The sequence below is a fragment of the Protopterus annectens genome, chromosome 2.part1 (assembly GCF_019279795.1).
Source record: "Protopterus annectens isolate FY-2018-M chromosome 2.part1, PAN1.0, whole genome shotgun sequence".
Taxonomy (NCBI): domain Eukaryota; kingdom Metazoa; phylum Chordata; order Ceratodontiformes; family Protopteridae; genus Protopterus; species Protopterus annectens.
In genome coordinates this window covers 1,012,986,873-1,013,007,637 of record NC_056729.1, presented here as the reverse complement: position 1 = coordinate 1,013,007,637, position 20,765 = coordinate 1,012,986,873, and positions in this window count along the sequence as shown.

Genomic DNA, 20,765 nt, shown 5'->3' with positions numbered 1-20,765 from the left:
TCTAAATTTCTTGCAAAATTAATTAGAAACAATCAAGAACCTCCTAAGATATCTCGGCTACACCTTAATAATAAGATTTATAACTCTGACCAAGAAATAATACAACTTTTTTCTAACCTTTTTTCTGACATATATTCTAATGGAAATACAAGTAGTACTACGCATAAAAATATGATTGAGTTTCTTAATTCTATTAAATTTCCCTCCATAAGTAAAAGTCAAGGTGACTTGCTTTCAGCTCCTATAAGCCTACAAGAAATTCAAGAAGCTATCTCGAATCTTAAGGCAGGGAAATCACCTGGTCCTGACGGATTTACAGCTGAATTCTTTAAAACTTATAACTTATTGATTTCTTCTATATTATTAAAAGTATATAATTATGTAATAAAACATGGTATCTCAGATCTTTACTGGAATACTTCGAAAACGATTTTAATTTTAAAAAATCAAAAGGACAAATCAGATCCCCACAATTATCGCCCCATTTCTTTGATTAATATTGACATTAAAATTTTAGCCTCTCTTTTAGCAAATAGGCTTAGGAAAATTCTTCCTTCTATAATATCCAAGGAACAATCAGGCTTTATGTCAGGTAAACATACTTGGGATAATACCTTAACTTTAGATTCATTAATGCATATTCTGAAAAAAGACAAAAATCCAATTTATGCCTTGATATTAGATGCGACGAAGGCTTTTGATAGGGTTAACTGGATGTTTCTTTTTCTTTCCTTATCATATTTCAATATTCCCCCTTCTTTCATAGATATGATTAAAGTTTTATATAATAACTCCTCGACTTGCTTGTGGATAAACAAAATTTTATCAAAACCAATACAAATAACTAATGGTACTAGACAGGGTTGTCCGCTATCTCCTTTCCTTTTTAATATATTCATTGAACCCCTATTTCTTTATATAAAATCAAATACAGTTCATGTGAATCCTAGGGTAATGAATACTATAGTTCCTTTGTCAGCTTTTGCTGATGATTTAATTATTTACTTTCAACTTCCTAACACTGATCTTCATAAGATTGAATCCTCCATTGAGGCCTTTTCTAAAGCTTCAGATTATCAAGTCAATTTTCAGAAATCTCACATCTTTCCTATAAATCCTCAGGGGTATAATCCAAGTTATTTTCCCTTGTCTTCCTTTAAAATTACTTTCGATATTAAATATTTAGGGATTTCCTTTAATCATAATGTTTCATCTACATTTCAAAATAATCTCCTTAAATCATGGTCCAAAATAACTCTCGATATTCTTAGGTGGCAGAAGTTGAAATTATCTCTCTTGTCTAAAGCTGCTATAATTAAAATGAATATTCTACCTAAAATTCTCTTTCAATTCAACTCTGTAGATCAGGTAATACCAAAGTCTTTTTTGACTAAAATATGTAGGGATTTATCTAAATTTATCTGGTATCCAAAATCTGTGAGAATTGCATATAATAAACTAACTATTCCCAAATCGGGTGGAGGACTGGGACTGCCAAATTTTCAATTATACTACTTCATCATTTCGGCAAGTAGGTTATTATGTATTTCCAAATTTAAGTTAGTGGATTATAATTCTTATCCCTTATGGTCTAAAATATGGTTTCAACATGTTATAAGTCTGAATTTGAACTGAGGCCCTCCCTTTTCTCGTAAAAGATTCCTTTAAAATCTCAAACTCTCAAATAATTTAAAACATAAGATTATTATTTTCAAAACTTAATGAAACTTATAAATTTGGATAAAACCCTTCCCTTACTTCAACCCTTACATCTAAATCCTAATATTACAATTAATAATCTTCCTGTTAATCTTTCTAAATTCCCGGAAATTAAAAGCTTTGTGGTCTGGGATTTACTTAAACATAATAATGAATCATTTTCTAACCTATGTGTGATATTGAAGATAAATAAAAATATTTATCGATAATCAGACAATTGAGAGATATTATTAAGTATAAATTTATACACCTTTTGATAATGGACACAATATATCCTTATTAGAATCTGTTTTGCATAATCTTACTCTACCCAAGAAAATGGTTTCTAATTCATATAAACTTATATCATCTATGATAAATAATAGTCCATGTCTTTTTTCAAACTATTGGAATAGTTATCACCCTCTTCTTTCACATAATCAGAAGCTTTTGTCTATAAAAAACACTATTAATTTCTCCCCATTTAAGAATCTGTTACACACAATTGATGATTAACAATAATACATATTTTACTCCAGCTAGACTAGCAAAAATCGACTCCAATAAATCTCCTTCTTGCTCCTGCTGCTCAGCACCCTATGCTGATTTATTTCATATCTTTTGGTCCTGTTATCATACTCATAAACTTTGGACTTCGTTAAAGGTCCATCTTCAAAAAATGGGATACCACAAATCAACCCTTTGTTGGGAACTAGCCATCCTTCACATACCTATGTGTACTCTTTCTTTAGTTGATACCCATGTTTTGGTCTTTTTATGTTCTCTCATGAAGCTGTACATCTCTAGAAATTGGATGGATCGTACTAAGCTTTGTTGGAATAACTTTAAATCATTGGTATTTACATACATGGCTGCTCACAAATTTATTAGTAAGAGTCCTAAGAAGAATGCCCTTTATCTAAAAATTTGCTCTAAAGTTAATACACTTCTCCTTATTTCTTCTTGATTTAATTCAGTGGTTTGTAGTTTTAATTCCAATATTTAGTACTATTTAATTACTGTTATATTATGTTTTTCTGACAGCTTGTGGGGTTGCTTGTTGAAATTTTGTGATTTTTATTAGTATACTGTGTATTTTATTTATCTTGTTATAACTTGTTTGGTTTTTATTGTATTAAAACAAAATTGCCAATAAAAATTTTTTTTTGAAAAAAAAAAAAACAAACATGCTACACATTCATATTATTAAACTATGCAGTCCAGGTTCATGACTTACCTTGTAAATGCAGCAATTGCCACATTGTTTGTTCAGGGCTGACTGTCTTATGCAAGCACTACACAGCCAATACATGGGGAGGTAATGGTTGTGTGAGTTTCCTGACATCAATATTACTATTTGTATGAGTAAGGGGAACGTTTTAGGCCTCTACATGGTGAGTGAGTGTGCTATGCATTGTCTCTTAACCAATGCAAGGGCAGACTGAGCATGCCTACATTTGCCTACACACACAGCAGCTGGTGTTCCCACTCTGACTCCTCATCTGCCCGTGGCTGTGGTGACTTTGGCCTTGGTGGTGGGATGTGTGGCTCCTCCTTGCTGACTCTTCTGAAGCTGTTTCCTCAGGATTATGGTGTGTACCATGGCACATACTGTGCGGATTTCTGTACATGTCCATGAATTATACTGCAGGGCTCCCCTAGATGTATCTAGCCACCAGAACCACACACTCTGTGATATTTCTGGTTTAAAGTATGTCGCATTATGGTATTCCTCTGTGGGTGTATATGCATTTCTGATGGGTGTCATCAGCTATGGTTCCAGTGCATAGCCTGCATCTCCCAGTAAATATCCTTGTGGGATATCCCCCTAGCAAACATCTGGTACAGTTGGGAGGTGTGCCAGATATGTGAGTTGTGGTAACTGCCAGGGTTGCCAGCACACACATTCAAGATGATTTTCTTGGCATTACATACAACTTGGCAGTTGACAGAGTGGTTGCCATTTCTGTTTATGTAGAGCCTACCGAGTTCCCCAGGTGGTGCCTTCATTTCTATATGTGTACAATCTATGGCACCCAGTACTTCAGGGTAGTGTGCTACATGGTAGAACTCCTACATATTTCTGCCCATCTCCTCAGAACTATGGGAAAATTATATGTGGTCACTGGCAAGTTGGAGCATAGCATTCAGAAACTGGTGGAGGATCCTGGATGCTGATGCCTATGACACCCCCAGCAAGTCCCCCGTTGGTCTCTGAAAGGTACCTGTATCTAAGATTCTATGGGCTACACATACCTTTGTCTCCACTGGGATGTGTTCCCCTTGATTGGCTCTAGCTCTGAGTTGTGGATGGCAGAGGTTGTAGAGTTCCTGTAGTATTTCCCTGTCTATGCTGTAGAGCTGTACAATTTCCACATCATGTTGGTTGTGAAAAGTTAAACAGGGCCTGAAAACTCTTCTCCTTCTCAGTCTAGGCCTATTAAATAATTTTTAAATAATAATGTTTAAATGAATTTATTTTATTTCATTTTATTCTATTCTGAGGCTGCATTCATTTTTTTTAATTAATTGAGAATTATATTTAATTAATTGGGAACGATGATTGATTGATGAATTATGTAGTCGAGTATACATAACAGAGTCCTTGCTTTGCAACAGCAAAAATAAGAAGAAAGGTAGTATGAAGCACGGCTTCAAACAGCATATATCATAAAAACATTTCATAGCAGGTTAGCGCTTTCACCACAACTGTGGCTTCTTCAGACCATCAACATGAATAAATATAAAAGGAAACACAGTTTTTATACTTACAAAAAACGTCCCTTCCTTTCAAATCTCCATTCATTAAACCAGCCTCTTAGACTTCCGCCCTCACGTAAAGTGAGGTCAGTAGTTCTATCTACTTACAATTTTAAAGGCATAATCATGCAAACTTTACAAATCAATATAACAACTCATATATATCATAGAACATCATGCAAATTTACACTCAGTATAAACAAGAATGCTTCTATAAATGTGCACACTACCATTTCTACATTGAAACAATATAAACAACATAGCCTCTAAAAATATACACAGCTAGAGTTTACAGTGAGCTAGATTAGAGAGTGCATTGTAAACAGTATAACTTCAAGGGAAGCTAAACAAAAACAAACTACTAAAAACAAACATTGGCTCTACTCTATCCTTTTATAATAATCACAATACTTACTAATATAATGAGCAAATAAAATCACTAAAAATAGTATGAACATCAAAGAAGCAAGTTATGCTTCCCTCCTAATAGACTAATACTAACTGCTCATTTATCCAGACATTTATATACAAAGCAAGTGGAATCAGCAATCCGATCCACTATGCTTTAGAACATCATGATATAAATTATACAAACTTTTATATACTAAAACTACCCATGTTGATAGCTAAAAAGTGCATATGCTTAGAATCAAATACTAACTGCTCATTTATCCAGATGTTTATGTGCAGAGGAAGTGAAATCAGAGATTTGATCTACTAGACTTTAACATAATCGTATAAATTATGCAGCCTTTTATGTAATATAACTATCCATATTGGTAGCTAGAAAGAGCATTTTCTTATCAATATACCAATTTGTCCAAAGCTTATGCAACAACTAAGCTAAGGACACAAAGGAACATTTATATTATAAATATCTGCAACAATGGATTCACTTCAGAAGCTCAAAATACTGAAATCTTGAATTTCAGTATCTCGAGTCTCAAGAAGTTGAATCCGCAGAACAACGAAAACTGAAAACTGTGAAATTCAAAACATCGAATACCAGAGGTTTTGAATTTTGTAGTACTACTACACACACACACACACACACACACACACACACACACACACACACACACACACACACACACACACCATTCTTCACACAAACACACACAATCTGTCTACTACATGAAAGCAGGGGGGCAAGCCCTCCTGCACCCCCCTACTTAAATTTTCTCACTCTGAGGTCGCACTACATACAAACACACACAAAACACCACCACACAAGCTACATTCTCTTTGCACACACACATCGCAGCAACAAAACACACTGACACGCACTACAGCCCCTTCCCAAACCCTTTAACACACACACACACACACACACACACACACACACACTTACCTGAATACATGACAACAGAGAAAGTTCAGAAGCGCGAAATTCAAAACCTCCGGTATTCGAGGTTTTGAATTTCGTGCTTCTGAACTTTCACTGTTCTGTGGATTTGGCTTCTTGAGGCTCGAGATATTGAAATTCGAGATTTCAGTATTTTGAACTTCTGAAGGGAACCTGCAACTATACATATAAGTTATAAACTAATAAATAAACCACTAGAGGCAGTATAACCTGGCGAGTTTAACTAGCCTAATAAAAAGCAGATACTAAGGGCTATGAATAAATAAATATAATTAGAGAATTTATGTAAAATAACTTTAAAACCATCTATTTTAATGAGACAACATCTACAATAATACATGCTCTAGGATCAAATGAATAGAAATTATGGATAACCCCCACAAACCTCTAAACAGGAGAGTGGATTATCGTACAATAAATAAAATATAATTACTATAGCCATAAACTATGTAAGTATTGGTACTATCAAATCCATATATTCCTAACATATTATAATACATATTCTAGTGACAAATAATAAACCAACAGCCTGCCTCTCATCAACTTTAGTCTTATTTTTAAGAGATAAATCATTAGAATTTATATATAGACCAAGATAGTTATAGTCAATTCACAATAGACCCATAGCCACATTTATATACACAGCATATTAATACTTCCATATAAAACTAAAGTCATCTTGTGCTGTCATGTAGGAGGCAACTTCATAGGGTGTATTCATATTCCCAATGCACTTTGACATAAAGGTAAATGAAAATAAACCAAACCATAATGGACTCATTGCCATATTTAAATATAGCATATTAATCCACTGATACAATATTGCCATACATAAAACTACTTCCTAGGTAATCCACTTGCCTCCAAGGCACATTTTATGGATAACTTACCATTTAATCCACATTCTTTCTCTGCTCTTAACTTAAGTATCCACCTTAGCTCACTTCTTTCCATAAGGTTTTTAATGTTTCCTATCCGTGGTCCAACTATGACTTGTTCCAACACCATAAACTTGAAATCATGATATTTCCCACTTCCTTCAATATATTTAGAAAGGGCACTCACTGAATCCCTATTCCTTATACTGTTTATGTGCTCTCTAATTCTCTCTCTAAATGTTCTATTGGTTTTTACCAATGTAGAAGTACAGACAACAGTCACATTGTGCTACATACATTATACTTTTACTGTCACAAGTGGCTGCAGCCCCTATTTTATATACCACTCCTGTACGTGGATGAGTAAACTCTTTAGTTTGTTTAATAAATGGGCACATACTACAATGGGCACATATCCATGTCCCTTCTTGTACGTTACTTATTGGTTTAGGCACATCTTTAGGATAACATAACATACGTTTTAGATTTTTTCTATTTTTAAAGCAAAGTCTGGGGTATTCTCCTACTGCTTCCCTAACTTTAACATCATTAGTATATGAAATGGATATATTGACAACTTTATTTGTGTCCTCAGTTGAAACCTGATTGGTTGCATCTGTAGTCCTAGAGGAAAAATAAGGTTTCACTCTATCTACCCCCATCATGCGTGCGTCTTCTAATGTGGGAACAATTTCTCTTTCTTTATATCCCCGCTGGTACAAATTCTTTCTCAATTCAGATAGTTCTTCCTTAAAAGCACCTTCTTTATTACTCAAGCATGAAATTCTCATTCCCTGCCCTTTCACTACATTCCTAAACATACGCTTAGGGTGCATGCTTGATCTATGCAAAAGTGTGTTTCTATAGCACTCTTTTCGATACAGCTGTGTTTCAAACAGACCATGTTCAGTTTTAGACACAAAAATATCCAAAAATGCTAAATCTTCCAATGAATAATCGATTGTAAATTTCAAAAAATGTATGGTACCTTCTATTATTCGTACAAATTCATTTAACTGTGGGATTGCCCCCCCCCTCCACCCAGATCATAAAGATATCATCTACAAAACAATGATATAATTTGATTTTATCAATATATATATCCAGGGGGAACATTTTCTCTACATCCAATTGTGCCAAAACTGCGTTGGCATAGCTAATGGCACAACATGTGCCCATAGCTATGCCTTCGCATTGTAGATTGTATACACCATCAAAAACAAAAACATTGTATTCTAATACTACCTCCATAAATTTACATATAATATCAATCAGAGTTTCCCCATTTGTACTATTATTGATAAGAAACTGCTGTAAATATTCTAGCCCTTCTACATTGGGAATTGAGGTAAATAAGGAAACTACATCAAGTGTTACTAAACAATAGCCTTTCCTTAGCTGTGACTCTACATTACATGCATATAAATTTTCCAACAACTGTTTGGAGTCTTTTAGCACCACATTTGATCTATTTAATCCATGTCTAATTTTCCTTTCCACAAATATAGAAAACGGTTCAGTTAGCCACCCCCGGCCTGCTGCTGTAGGCCTAAAGGGTGGCTCAACTGGATCCTTATGTATTTTAGGTTGTCCCTGGAAGGAAAGTATCAAAGGATTATATGCTGTAAGAAACTGAATTAGTTCCATTGAGAGCCCATGACTAACCATAAAATCATTAATAGTTATCCTTATCATTTTGTACATGTCTTGTATGTTTTCATGGTAATGATTTTATATACTTTGTCAGTGGAAAGCATTTTACACAGAGACTCATAACAGAAGCTTCTATTCATGACAACAGGCATGCCCCCTTTATCTGCAGGTCTGATGTCTAAATGTGTATCTTCCTTTAAGTTGAAAGGGCTTCTTTGTCTAGTTGTATTAAATTTATATATCTATTAACAGTCATATTATCACCCAATGAGCTGTATAGTTCATCTTCACATATTTTACCAAATGCTTCCAAAATTGGATGATTAACTGGCATAAATGCAGTTAATTTTCTAAAATTATTAGTACCTTTCAGCATAACATTCCTCAGAAAGAGTTTAAGGTCAATTATTGTATCTGGTATATCTGCCTTCTGTGCTGGAATAAATGAAAGACCTTTTCTGTAAAACAGATAGTTCATCATTAGTTAATTGTCTGTATGATATGTTCTATACTATGGTGTTATTCAGTTTTGGTTCCACATATTCTTGAGTGTGGGATATTCCATACCTTCTTTAAGTAAGCCACAGAAAAAAAGAATGGATATAAATCCAGCAGTTTTTTTCAATATTGTTTTCATTCTAGAGGTTTTAGGAGATTTGTTCAATTACCTAACTAATTTTCCAACTTTTATCAGATGTCAGTAGCTTTTAATGGTTTCTTTATCCATTATGTGCCATCTTCAGGCTATAATGCTTGGTATAATGCAAACTTCTGTCCTCAGAATAAAGACCTAATTTTCAGTTCATGTTGTTTCAATTATGATACAATTTGTTGTGTAGCAGAATGGATTTATCTTGCTGATAAACGATCCAACCGAGTAGCTTCAAAGAAATCACAATCATAAATTTATCCCAAAATGCATCAGCTTGATATCAAATAAATGAGAAGTACGTCAGTGAGTATAAAACATTTAAGCTGGATGCAAGCAAATTAACAAAATCCCTTTATAAATATCTGTATGGGTTATTTAGAGTAATATAAGATGCAAATTATATTCCAGCAAAAGGGATACACTTGCATTTTCTTGTTTACATTTCTGGCATATTTTTGCATTCTGTTTCCACTGACATTTATTTTCCCTCAGACACCCCATGTTTACACTTATTCCATCACTCCTGGTTATTCTATATTAATATAATCTTATGAATGGCATAGCTACAACCAAGCCCCAAGGGGATTAACCTGGAAAATCTCTTGTTAGTTGCAAAACTAGTCTAAGATGATGTTCTACTTCTACAAAATGTTAAGAGTTAGAGGTGACACATAGCCACTATCATGTGGAATGAAAACATATTTATCAGCATTTTGTGTTCACCTTTTTTATGTATAGTGTTATAATTATTTCCATAAAATGCTGTCTGGTGAATAAAAGTCTGGTTTTAGCAGTTTTGCAGTGGAAATATTCTCCATGGATTTCCTGTTTGACCGGATATCTGCACAGATTGAATAAAGCAGTCAATGAAAGCAGTAAACATTTAGGTAACTAAATATTTTGTCGTGATGTGGATGAATTGTCGCACATGTGGCCTAATAGTTAAGGTGCTTGCCTTACAAGCACAAGGTGCAGGGTTTGATTCTCACAAGGAATAACTGGTTAGGCTTAAAAAGGCTCCCAAGGACAGTTAGCTTAGAACTAATCTATGATGTTATCTATGAACCTATGTCCACACAAGGTTTAAACTGTTAATTTATTCTCCCTGAATGACATGACTGCATTGCAGTCTTAGGCACCCTAGCATGGAGACTATTATTAACACTTAATCCTACTTCCCAGATAGAATCTGATTCTACTCTCCCACTTTTTGCCATGATGTCAGGTTACCAAAGTGTTCATCACCACTTAATAACATCAACAGAGCCACTTTATAATATCTGAGTGACCCTAATTACTGTTTGACTGAGATTTCCACAAACTGTTTTATATAAAAGTTCATGTGATTACATTATCACTTAATTTTAGGAGCAGGGTGTTAAATATGTCTGAATCTAACTTTAATGTACTATTTAAAATTATTTGCATTAACATACAAAAGCATGATCCACTGGGCATCCAGCATGTTTACAGTGAAAGGTGACTTCATTCCTGATTATGTGAGTTACTTTCACTAAGTGTTTTCAAGCAAACAGTTTTGAATTGAAAACATGTCTCATAAGGTCAGTGATGTGTTTTTAACTACTAGATCTGATGCATGGACCATCCCCTACAGAAGCATCAGTTCTTTTTTTGTTTCCAGATAAGGATATTACCTAGACAGAGTTAGGATTACAAACTATCCTGTATTTAAATTATTACTGGTAGAATTCTTTATAACTACTAGATCTGTGTAATTTGTCAATAACCCTCATCCAGTTGAAATTTATAAACTAGTACTGCAGGTGAAATCAGCATAACCACATATGACCTCCTTAATATCAACCATTTAAACTGCTATGAATTTAAAAAATGCACTCTTCTGAGGTTTCATAAAATTAATCCAAGAATAAAATACAGAGCAATGCAAATTTCAGTGGGAAAAATAATTACTTTAAAGTGAGTCTGTTTTGCAGAATCTAGCAACCACTGTGATGTCAGCAGAAGCTTGCAGAAAATGAGATTACTTTAAACACTGCCAAAACGTTATGTGCACTTTATCTATTCTTCTAAAATAAATGAAGCATCTTACCTACTTGTTGGGATTGTCAGTATTAGAATGTAGAATTATTTCAATAATTTTAGTTAACTGGAAATTTGAGGACTTACTGGGAACAGAAAATATAATGTTGCATCAATTGTATAATAAATCACATCAATTCTATAATAAATTACTGTGAAAATGGCATACATGTCATGATAGCAAGCCATAACTAGGGCAGAGTGAAGTGAACAGGCTCCCTGTGTGCTGATGATATGGGAGTTCATCAGCCACATTGATTTATGAAGCCAAAAGGGAAGGTAAAGATGTGCATGACATTAGCGCCGGTATTAGGCTTGGAAGTCTAAATGGATCTTAGAAAAAGTGACGGGATATGTGACTTGTACAGAATGGCTGCATACTTCATGAAGTATTGTGACCAGAGGAATAAGATGCAAGGAACTTAGGAGGCCAGCTCTGCCGAGGCGAGGGACCAGTTAACTTAGAATAATGAAGACAGAAGGATGACCTGAATTGGGAAGCATGGGGTGGGGATAGTTTAAGCAGAATTAATGGAAACTGTAGAAGGGTTAAGAAGCAGAGATGGCATGAGAGGAACAGTGGAGGCCAATAAACTATCATGGGAAAAAATTGAAGTTTCATATCCAGAAACATAACCTCACAGAGAATGTTGAAGCTTTGGAATACATTAGCAGAGGTTATGCTGGAAGCTGCATCAAAACAGATATGCAGTAGTAAGTAGGACCAGTGGAGAATCAGTGGGGAACTGTGACAGAAAGCTGTATTCGGTCTTGCAAAATACTTAGATGGAGTTGATGAATTTAAGTTTCTCTTCAACTATTGTTGAAATAAATTTTGAGTATTTCTGTCAAATGAATGAAATATATTATGTAAATGAGGTTTTGTAACAGACCGATTTATCCAAGAACATCTTCAAGTAGGGCTAGATAGATATAGTAGAAGGAATTAAGAAGATGGGGGAGGATAGGGTTAAAGGGAAATGAGGGAAGATTGGGAGGAAATGAGGTAAGGGTAGGGAGGGGCTTAAAGGGTTTAGGCAAGTGTAACTGGTGTAGGAATCACATTTTGGTGTGAACTGGTTAAGGCAAGGTACACCCATGACGACCTGTAGGTATACCAGAAGAAAAGGTAGGCCTCTGGGTATTGGTGGGTGGCAGGTGGTCAGTAGGTACATGCTTATTTATTTATCTCTCTCTCCAAGAGTAGTGGATAGTTGGTATGTGTTGTTATTTTAGTCAGATTTAGGGAGTTTTCATGATTTTCTTAACCGTATCGACAGTTGAAGGGATCTGGTATTTGGGAGGGTGGTGGTTATACTTATTAATGTCTCTTTGTAGGGATTGGTGGGACTGTTTCAGGCTGTGGAGTAGTGGCAGAGAGTTTGATTATGTTTTTTTTTTTCTTTTCTCTCTCTCTCTCTCTTATCTCCATGTCTTTTATGTGTCTAATAACAGAATGGGAATGGACCCCATCCCTAAGTCAAAGGATGATTAAAGTTCATGAAATTAGTATTGTTTCAGTCTTTGATGTTAGCCAGAAGTGCTCTTCGCAGCACCTGCAATGTGCCCAGTATTGAATCCTTTAGCAATTCATGCCAAGTTACATGTATTGGTAATATCTACCTACTATGGTAAATTCATTTTGTAGAAGACCCATTGCACATTACTGTTTTCTGAAGAGTAAGGACAGTCCCATAAGATCAGACATCATATCCCTCTGAAGTCCATGCTACTGCAGGGCCGGTAATGTTTTTGACTCATTACGGTGGTTAAGCCAATAATGAAGTGCTTTTTCTCTTCTTCGCCTACATCCAACGATTGGTTATGGCTTTGTAGTTTCAGTTTCTGAGAGGTATAATGCAGCCGACTGCTGGGCTAAGATGGGTGGTTCCTTACAAAGAAGTCTTCTGTCTAATTGTGTAAGTGCTCGGAGGATTAAACTCACTAAATAATGAAGACTGCAGTCTCAGTGAGGTGTCACAGGCTCTGCTTTGCACTTATTGTGGCAAGTCCATACATTTTATACAGATTTATTACTAAATCAATTTCTGGTGGACTGAGGTAGGTTAAGGGGGGTTCTGTAAACATGTATGGTATTACAGGCAGATTCCCTTTTAGTATGTGAGCACGGGCTTCCTTTATATGGTGCTGTTTATCATTTTATGGACATGGTTTGTTGGTGGGGTGCTTTAGGGAGCCATGCTATGGTAGTCATAGATGGCAGCTCCTTGTGATCACAGTCTATGTTCCTTGCCATATTGATTTTGATCAGGTAGTGTCTTGTGGTCTCTTATGGCTGGACTTCACCAACCAGAAGAACTTATGGTGTTTCGCAGGCTTTTAGTTGATGTTGCCTACTGCGCATGCGCGTTGTGGGTTCAGTGTTCTGAGGGAGGGCAGGATTTAAAAAAAAAAGGGAAAACACATTTGGCTTTGAGGACCATCCAGGTTTTCTGTTAATCTGTTCCCGGGATTTTCCTGGTGGGTTGAGGATTTGTAGTTACCGGAAAGGATGGCCATTGGGTTGCAGACTTCATATACTTCTGATGATGCATGCAGTTGGAAAGCCACCACCTTTCCGCACTGTAAGAGCAGTACTTATTATCTGCAAGGGCTTGGATTTGTTTTAATGGCTGGGTGTTGTTCTACTTTTATTGATATCTGTTGCTGCTGTCAAGGTTGAGGCATCACAGCAGTAAATAATAATTGGGTGGTGAGTTTGTGGACTTTAAACATTGGCATACAGCAGAGTTGAGGGCACAGTGTTCTGGACAGTCTTGCTAACATAGATCCTGTTATTTCACCTATTCTAAGTTTAGAGTGGCACCAATCATCCTTATTTTTGGTTCTGTTGGTGGTGTGCGGTTTAGTTAACTCGCAGTTTTTGTGGCAGTTCAGGCTGGCAGCATAGCAGATAGCAGCTTAGTGGTGCTCGTGCACAAATGCAGTTGCTTAACAGTTGAATCGATGGTGCTATCTGGGAATATGCTGTTCAGCTATATTAATTTCTCAGGCTCTGTGCTGTTCAACTGTATTAATTTCTCAGGCTCTGCAGTAGCAAGGTTTCCCACTTAGACTCAAAACCTTTGTTGTTATACTTTGAGTTTTACATGTGGAGTTTGTGACTTTTCTATTATATTGCCTTGTTAAGGAAAGCTTTCTGTAGTGTGTGAGGCAGGTTAGCAGTTATGATTTGTTAGGCTATTTCTGCATCTACCTGTTGCTTATTGCGTTAGTAAAATGGTTAAAATCAGATATAAGTCTTCGGTTTGATTTGGTACCTTTAGGAGCACTTACCTACACAATGCAACAGTAGTAATTTTTCTGCTTGCTCTCAATTCCTTCATAAGGGCTTATCTAGGGCATGGGTGTGTTTTTTTTTTTTGGGACCACTTTAGTCCAGGCCTCATAAACAGTCAGACAATATTTTGATCAGTGGGCTATAGGAAGATATTGTAGGAGTCTAACAGTCAGAAAAGACCTTCCTATTTCCTCTGTTGCTCGATATTTGTGTTTTCTGAATTCACAGGAATGATCGGAGGACTGTAGTCACTCAGGGCCTACAGCTGCATTATGTGAGAGGCTGAGAGGTGAAGTGACCACTCTTCAGTTGAGATCTGGGGTCCACAGGTAGCGGCTACTCTCTAAGAATGGGTCGCGTGGCTTTAAGTATTATGGAGGAGGGTTCCTTTGACATGCAGTTGTGTTTTATTTTTCATATCTTTCAGGAAATGCCCATAAACACTGCCCTTGTACTTCCGATACTTTCTAATTTCTATGTGCAGTGTGGGTGGTTTACAGCTATCACTGCTTTGTTTTGTTTTTTTTTAACGGGCTGTTGAGCACCCACACTCAGAGGGTCATGGCACTCCTGTGAAGATGGGTGGAGGGGACTGTTACAGGTGAGGTTGCATTTGGGACAGTTCTTGCTCTGTATAAATATCTGTTATATATTTAAAAAAAAAGGGTGTGAAGGGTGTGTGCTTTGAGGTAGGGTGTGTGGTTTTGGTCCATACCCTGACAGTCCTCATTTTCACTGAAATGTCCATATTTTGGTCCCTGCGGAATAAATTTGGGTTTGCTTGCAAATGAATGGTTAAGCATTTAAGGTTGAGGTTATCAACCAGTGCCAGGCATTGTAGGATACCACTGTCATACTATGACTTTCTTTTAGGGGATTGTTGGTTATCAAGGTGAGGTTATCAACCAGTGCCAGGCATTGTAGGATACCACTGTCATACTATGACTTTCTTTTAGGGGATTGTTTTGCATTTTAAGCAACTGATTTAAAGGTTTGTTTTGCCAGAAGTAGGCTGGCTTCATGGTTAACATATTTGCTTTACAGATACAAGGTGTAATGTTTTGATTGTAACATGACTGAACTGGCTAGACTTAAAATGGCCCCAAGGGCCGTTAGCTCCCTATTATAGACCTATGCTCAGGTTTATCTAGCTGTAGCGTTGCAACCTTTATGGCAATATTTTCTAAAGGGAAGGGTGATTGATGGGACCTGTGATCCCCCTTTTAGTTTTTGGGTTTTTGCTCTACTTTTATTAATACCTCATTCTTTTTTCTTTTATCTCTATCCCTCCTACTTGCATCACCATATGATGTTTTTTAACTATACATTTGTTAGTGTATTCAGCTATAACTAACACATCAAACAGTTTACAGATGTAATGGTTTGTTTTATCATTTTGTCTAAAATTACTTAACTACATATTATAATTCTGAGCATTCTACGTCACCTTATACTTACATTGTCATTTTCTAAAATTTTTATTTTGTCATATGTACTGTATCTTTGTATCTAATTGATTCTTCATACACTCTTGCTTGCTACTAATTTTACTTGCATTGTATTTGTTTCTTGCTTTTGCTTATGTGGAGATTTTCTTCCCAGGCCACAGCTGAAAACAGACCTGTGTCCAGTTGGAATTTCCCAGTAAACAAATGTAAATAAATAAATTCAGTTGTGTGTTTTAATTTTCTTTTCTCTCACAGTTTTTCTTTCTTTCTTAGGTGGGACGAGCAGCATGGGCTCCGGTCACTGACTTGCCAGAAGCAAGCTCGAAAGGTGATGGAGGCATTCACAGGGGATGTCCCAGTCACTAGGGTGGTGCACAAAGATGTCTCAGAGGGAGGAGTCCAGAGTATCATAAATTCATGGCCTAAAGGAAGTGGAATTGAAAGACAACCGATTCTGGTGGGGTTGAGGCTGGTTGTTGTAGAGTGAACAATAAGGTCGCAGATTATCTTTTTTTTTCCAGCACTTATTAAGGCTCATCAGGGTCATGCAGTTGGGGTAATGTAGGGGCAAGTTAGGAGGAGGTCTGGTGGGGATTGTTTTATGGGGAATTTGAGGTTCCTGCTAGTGGGGTGGAGTAAAATGATTACAGGGTCATTAGAAGTTAATAGGGTAATGGCTCTAAGGCTCTTACAAAACAGCCAGTTCAGCCCTTACTTTTTCAAGGAGCCCCCCTTTTCCCTTTGTCTAGGAGGGACATGGGCAGGACCCCTGGAGTGAATTTATGGTTAACAATCCAGTTGTTCAAATCGTGTTTTGAGAAGGTCAATGAAGTATTTTGCTTGTAGACATAAGGGGCACTGTTTGAAGGTCATCATTGCTTCAGTTTTGGTAAGGCAAGGAGATTAATCTATTTTCTTTTGCAGATTGCCAAGGTGACAAAATTGAGTGGGCTGCAATTGATGACTTGAAGGAAGAGGATCTGGAAGTGATGGAGCCTGTTTTGATGGCTGTCCCGGCTGCTTAGGGGTACAATGAGTAAGCAGCAGTCAGTGCTCTGAGGGAATTACTTTGTAAGGTAATGAATTCTTGGGTGGATTTTGATTACTGAAGTCATACGCAATGGGGTTGGAGAGGGAGGTATGTTTAGGTGAAGGTAATGTAGGGCTGGGGGTTTGTGTATGGGGAATTTAGGGTTACAGATGGGGTAGAATCACAATGATCATAGGAGCATAGAAAGCTATGACGTGAATGGTTTTAGGGCCTTGGTTGGCTAGCCAAGTTCACTTTCTTAGTTTTGCATATGGTTCATTCTGTCCTTTGAGGGACATGGGTGGAACCCTGGGGTGAATTTATAGTCTCTCATTCAGTTGTTTCAGGTTGCTTCATCATTGGATGTAAGGTGACACGTTGAAAAGGATGCTATAAAGGAGGAAGCCAAGGATAAGCAGTGCATTATGGATGCTGACTTCTGTTAGATGCATTGCATTTCTCATAGGAATTTTGTTTTGTATTTTTCAAATGTGACAGGAGGGTTGGGGCATATTTTGTGGAGATTGGTTGGTGTTTTGGCTGTCAGAAGGGTGGGTTGTCTGGATAAGGGATGCGGCACTCTGAAGTTGGTCAAGTTAGCATGCATCAGTTTTCCAGAGGAAGTTGGGGGAATGGGGACCCATTCTTACTTGGCTGATATGATAGTGGTAGGGTGTGTTGGTGCTGGCTGCTGAGGTATGTCAGGTGGGGATTAGAAGGATTAGATGCTTGTTACAAGATCACAGGTGTGGTTTATAAGTAAAATTTATGGTAAGGGGGTGTTATATTGGTCAAATTGTGTTGCAGCTACTAAGGGTAGGAGTAGTAGGTTGGTTTGAGTAAATTGGCTTAGGCTAGTGAGCTAGGTGGGGTGGTTTGCAAAGGAGGATTTAACTCCAATTTACTGCAATTTTCATGGGAGTCAGGGCTGAGTTAATTTACTACATTTTGGTCAGTGGCTTATATGCGTGTAGAGTAGATGTTATACGGAGAATATCGGCTGACCTTTCCCATGAAAGAAAGTTGGTTGCTGGGGTTGGTATATGGAGGGTCAGTTGTTCTACAGCTAGTGCAGTTACTGTTTCGTGGATGTATTGATGTCTTTAACCAGGGGGTTGTGGTTTCCAAATGTGTGGTAGGGTTTTTTTTCCTGGCTTGGGGTTTACTATTTGTGGTGCATTTGGGGTCATACTGGTAAAAGGCCATGATGCTGGTTTCAATGTCTTATTGCTTATAATGGGTAGCTGGTGTAATGGCAAGATTGCTATTAAATGGAATTTTGAAAAAGATCTCAGGTGGTTATTATATTAATTGGGCAGTAAATTGGGGCTGCAATTTGATGTCAGGGTATGCAATTGCCTCTGCATGGTTTCAAGTGGCAGTGGGCTTAGTGTTAGGTTGTCCAGTTGGCTGGTAATGACCTGAGAATCATTACAAAGCTTTTATTGGTATAGTAGTTGGGTAACTGAGTATTTCACTCATACACAGTGAGTATGCTAGGTTGAGGTTATGCTTTGTTACTTTAGCATTGGAGAGGGGTCAGTGGTCTGCTTTCAGTTGTTCAGGCAAGTGGTTAATTTTGTTATTTATGTGATAGGGATTCGAGAGGTGATGGCATGGATACAGTTTGGTTAGGCAGGATGGGGTACTCTGAATGATGTTTGGCTTAATACCTTTTAATGGTGTTTAGGTTGTTGGACATTTGGTCAGAGAGAGGGGGAACAGACTGGTCAGGCTGGTGGGTAGAGAAGAGGGGCAGGTTTGCCCTCTTCTCTTCCCCCTCTGGTGTAGGATGTTCTATTCAATGTGTTGGGAAAGAGTAAATAAGCAAGTGGAGGTAAGCTGCTTATTTGGTTGGAGGTAATTCAATAAATGGTAAATGAAGTGAGTGGTACGATGCTTCATAAGTAAGTGAGTGGAGGTATGGATGCTGCTTACTGGTCAGGATGAGTGGGGTCACACTGTCCTATTTTAATGTTACACAGATGTTATCTTCACGTATATCATGTGTTGGTTGTAGTTAATAAATATTGGTTACCAATTATGTTTATGGAAGTTTAATAAAGGTCATCAAATGTCTTTTGGTATGATGTGTTTATTGAAGGGGAATGGGACAAATATAAATTACAGTAGCGTAACTGCACAAGTTCACATTTAACCAGACTCATAAAAGTTATTTTATAATATATAAATTGTACAGTAACAGCAGTTAGCTTTCAAACATTTGCATCGAAGTATCTCATCCAAAAATATTTCTAATGGCTGTTTTAGTGTGCTTCGTTGCATGTTCATGATATCTGCAGAAGTATTACCTAGAATTAATCTCATAATTTTTTCAAATGCACATGCTAGGTAGATGAGAACATAAAAGCAAATTAATCAGAGATAGTCAAGCTTTAAGCAAGAGATTTCATATAATTATATCAACATAACTAACCATCAAATGTCAAATTAACTTTATCTGTGGCATATATTTGACCACAGACCTCTGGAAAACAAATATCTTGCATAATATTACATGACAACTGAGAAAGTATAGATTCATCAAAGTAAATCAAATTTCTCACTAACACAAAAAAACACGTCTGAAAACACAGCCGTCAAAATGACCAAAGAAATAAAGTACCCAAATATGCTTGTGTATTACATTAAGGTGCTTAGCTCTACCGACTACTCAAGAACAGAGCCATCTTCAGATCTTCATGACTCACATAATTAGCTGGAATATAACAGCTGACTAGTGAGGGCACACTGTAAGCAAAATGGAGAAAAGTATTCTATGTAGTTCTTCACTGCACAAAATCATTACTGTGTGTGTGTGTGTGTGTGTGTGTGTGTGTGTGTGTGTGTGTGTGTGTGTGTGTGTGTGTGTGTGTGTGTGTGTGTGTGTGTGTGTGTATGTACATATGCGTGCACACTTATCACGTGCTGGGTCAGTGGTAATTTTGTCAGGCTATAGCTTGTTGCTCCCATTTCATCAAGCCTAGAGCTTTTGACAGAGAGAAAGAAGTACTTGCCCCTCCACCCCCACCCCACTTCTACAAGACCCGTGCTAGTACTTGTTTCCCAAGTTTCTCTGGTATGGATGCAATTTTTGTATCACATTGTGGTTTGAAAAACTGCAACTCAGTGACATTAATATATTTACACACACACACACACACACACACACACACACACACACACACACACACACACACACACACACACACACACACACACATATACATGATGTCTCAAGTGATATGAAAGTGCGTGTGTGTGTGTGTGTGTGTGTGTGTGTATGTACATATGCGTGCACACTTATCACGTGTTGGGTCAGTGGTAATTTTGTCAGGCTATAGCTTGTTGCTCCCATTTCATCAAGCCTAGAGCTTTTGACAGAGAGAAAAAAGTACTTGCCCCTCCACCCCCACCCCACTTCTACAAGACCCGTGCTAGTACTTGTTTCCCAAGTTTCACTGGTATGGATGCAATTTTTGTATCACATTGTGGTTTGATACACTGCAACTCAGTGACATTAATATATTTACACACACACACACATACACACACACACACACACACACACACACACACACACACGCACGCACGCACGCACGCACACACACACACACACACACACATGATGTATCAAGTGATATGAAAGTGTGTGTGTGTGTGTGTGTGTGTGTGTGTGTGTGTGTGTGTGTGTGTGTGTGTGTGTGTGTGTGTGTGTGTGTGTGTGTATGTACATGTGCTCGCACACTTATCACGTGTTGGGTCAGTGGTAATTTTGTCAGGCTATAGCTTGTTGCTCCCATTTCATCAAGCCTAGAGCTTTTAGCAGAGAGAAAAAAGTACTTGCCCCTCCACCCCCACCCCACTTCTACAAGACCCGTGCTAGTACTTGTTTCCCAAGTTTCACTGGTATGGATG